Source organism: Melitaea cinxia, chromosome 16, assembly GCF_905220565.1.
Source record: "Melitaea cinxia chromosome 16, ilMelCinx1.1, whole genome shotgun sequence".
NCBI classification, from domain to species: domain Eukaryota; kingdom Metazoa; phylum Arthropoda; class Insecta; order Lepidoptera; family Nymphalidae; genus Melitaea; species Melitaea cinxia.
Genome location: NC_059409.1, coordinates 3,462,553 through 3,466,652, shown reverse-complemented (window position 1 = coordinate 3,466,652; position 4,100 = coordinate 3,462,553).

Sequence of the window (4,100 nt, the reverse complement as noted above, 5' to 3'; positions counted from 1 at the left end):
TAGTTCAACGGAAAAGAGATAAATGCGCATTATTAGATATTACTAGAAAATTACTTTTAGATCTTAATTAAAAAAATCATCGAAATCGATCCACCCAGTCAAAAGTTTTGAGGTAACATACATTAAAAAATACAATCTAATTCACAAACTTATTCTTTTTTGGAAGTCGGTAAACAAAGTAAAAGTCCACACATATTTTTTGTCCATTCAACTAAACTGAGTTACGAATTAACTTGATTATATTATTATTTATCACAAAACTAATGTCTAGAATCTAAGAAAGTAATCAAATCTAGATAAAAGAACAGATTAAAGTACCATTCTATTCATGTCAAATGCAAATACCAAAGAATTAATTTCAAGGCTTACATAAAAAGCTTTTTATCCTTTTAATGTTCATAGTCTGGAACTGTAAGTCACAGCATACTATCGTGTCAATCACACATTATATTAAACGCTGTTTTCACTTTAGCACGCCACCTATATTCAATGTCAAGCAGCAAAGAATTACTGGAAGGAACTTGCTTCGAAGAAATTATGACTAAAAAGTGGGTATAGAAAAGTATATTTGTAGCTAAATGTTATGTAAATATGGTAACGAATTTATCGCTATTACGCTGTATCCACGTCATAACATGTATTAATTAACTATGATTACAAAAAGTAGGCAAAATTTACGCGAGTTTTTTAAAATGTAGCTTTACTTATTTTTTTAGATTCAATTATTTATATCAACAGAAATTAACATATCACGATTTGGTGGAATACAATATCTATTGTATTTTTTTTTATGTCACTAGGTCAGCAAATAAGCGTACGGTTCACCTGATGGTAAGCGATTACCGTAGCTTATAGACACCTGCAACACCAGAAGCATCGCAAGCGCGTTGCCGACCCAATCCCCAATCCCCCCAGGAGCTCTGGTCACCTTACTCACCAACAGGAACACAATACTGCTTGAAAACAGTATTATTTTGCTGTGATCTTCTGTAAGGTCGAGGTACTACCCCAGTCGGGCTGCTCCATATTTTGAGCAGGAAATTCCTGCTGTGCCCTACCTCAGTTAAAGTCAGTATAAATAACTCATTACAATATTGTAAATCTGAAAGTGAATTCGTTTGTTCTTCTTTTACAATATATACTAAAATATTTATTTTTAATCCGAGCCGAATATCAGTTTTAATTTGCGGCAAGACTAATATTTTTTTTAATTAAATTAAAAAATATTGAACTTCAAGCTAGCAGACATTTAAAAACCGACCCAATTCATAACTTCCAAGAATTTTTGTGGTTGAGCACGCTAATCTTAAGAACTAAACTGTTTCTAATAATAATCATAATAATATACCACTGCACTATGACTAACACGAGCAAAACATTAATGAAAAAATGTTCAAAAAGGAATATGTGTTATTTTCGATAGTACAGCACGTGAATAGTATGAAAATTTCTATGAGAAAGAAGTTGCGGGCAACAGCTAGTTTCAAATAAAGGTCAAAAACTTCCAAGCTCAATATCTCAATTTAGTACACGTTATATTCTCGATACTTCCATTTACCAAACAATATGTTCTTCTAGTAACGTTTTACGTTCGGTCTGTGATTCAAATCCTCGCATTAGTGGTAGCATACGAAGACCATAAAGAAAATCTCGAGGAAAAATAACATTCTAACTGTATTGTGTTCATAATTGGCTATTAACAGGGCTTTTCAGATTAACTCCAGGTACACGAGGTGTATAGAAAAAATACAAGCGGAAATTAACCTCTTTACTATGGAAAAGATTTAAATCGTAACGTTTTTATTATATCGGATACTTTTATCATTAACTCTTTCATCGTATAATATAGTTTCTTAATTATTATATTGTTTCGCTTTGGTATTCGATTTCCTTTTATAGTATTAAATTGTACGTATTATTACTGTATTATTAATTTGTAGTTTAAATTACTGAAAAAAAAGGAAAAAAAATTAAAACTTGGTGAGGCCTATGTCCAACAGTGGACTGAGATAGGCTGAAGTGAAGTGAAGTTTTAATTATTAAGTATCAAAAAAAAGTTATGGTTGAAAACATGACAAATTTTAAAAAATTTAAATGTTACTGAATGTAAATATTTACCATAATAGAATAAATGTGTAATATTCAATAAATATTTTAGGCTGTATGAGTTGATTTATTTTCCGTTTTACTATCATGACAGTTAACTCAAATTACGCCGAAACGAGAACTGAAAAATTAGGTACAACATACAAATTAGGAAATGATGAAGTAAACTTGAGTTAGCGCTGATCATATTAATTCCATTGTGTTATCTATTTTACGCAAATCTTTTTAGGAAACAGTAAATAAGAGTTAAATGTTTTTATATATATATATATATATATATATATATATATATATATATATACATATATATATATATATATATATATATATATATTTTTTAGTGACTGTGGGTTTTATTCTCGACCCGAAAGTGGATGTATAATATTTACATGTAAATTTACCACAATTTTTACCCGACTACCAAGGAAGGGTTATGTTTTTCGCGCGTATCTTGTATGTATGTATATTTGTATGTAATATTCTTTACTACCTCATATTTACAGAACCACTGAACGGATTTACATAATTGAGGTATCGTTAGGTTCGTCTTAGCTGCCCAAGTGTTCTTAGATAGGTAGCATTAAAAAAAATCAAACATGGCGACTGCGCGAAGCCATTGTAGTTAATGAAAAAAATTTTTTTTTCTCGAATACTACAATATGGTTATCAAATTGAAGGGCACAATACAAGGATTTTAAAAAGGTATATCATGATTATTATTACCGTAATACTAATAAAGAAATACAATATTAAAGTTTAAAAAATGTGGACTTTGCTCTTTCCCACGCCTATACCATGCCAAACTCGCCTCCTAGGCGACGATCAACTTCGGGGTGTAGCCTTTCTAATAAAGTACAATGGTTAAAAAAAACATACAATTAAAATTACAAATAAAAATTAATAAATGTCACACCAATTTACAATTACATTAATAAAATCTGTGATAATACGTTTAAAATATCAAACGTTTTAATGAACGCTAGAACAGACACATTATTATTTCTGAATGGATTTAAATTAGAAATTCAATTTATTTTTAATGTAAGATAAGTATACATTTTTATTCTATATTTTTATGGAATTAAAGAGTGTTAGTTGTTTAGCATTTCTTCAAAACTTTAAAGTGTATAAGTGTGTAATACTCTCATTATTGAATGGAGGGGTCTATGTTGGAGCTTAAGCTACTCCGCTGCTAGTAGGCCGATGATTTTATACTAGAAAGTCGACTAATAAGTCGTTATCAGATATATATGATAACCAAAGAAACCTTTAGGTTTTAGATTCGGTGAGGAAACCCTCAAGAATACCCAATATATGTGCAAAAAATCTTGTATTATCGGCTTTTAGGCACATTAAAGTAAACTTTGTTATATTTATTTTTGGAGTTTTTTGAAGTTTACTCCTTAAGAATCGATTACCTCCCCCCCCCCGGGAGGATTTGGCCCCCGGTATGAAAACCAAAACATATGAGTATTAAAATCTGCTGATCAATCTCGTTACGTTTTTCGTAACGCCATCTATCGGACGACGACGACGACGTTTATCTGACGAAGGGCATCTATCGGACGAAGACGACGACAATTTCTAATAACTCCGCCTCGAATAGATGGCGTTATTTTATTCGTTTATTTACCATTTGATATGATATCTTTTTCTTAGACTAGTACTTCTATGGGCAAAAGTATGAGTTCGAGCCATTTTTGGCGTGAATTTGTCGAGGCCTATGTCCAGCAGTGGACTGCGATAGGCTGAAGTGATGATGATGATGAGATTAGTTTTTATTTGTGCCTATTTAAACAGTCGATCTGAAGGAGTACACTCCAGGCGTGTGTCGGAGATGACACACACACTTTTTTTATCAAATATTTTTACTAAATATTTTTCGCGAATTCATAGTAAAAGCTTGGTCGGGCATTTTTAAGAGATAATCCATCATAATGAGATATCACATTAGCGTTTATGGATACTTCTGTATTTTATTTCCTATTTAATCT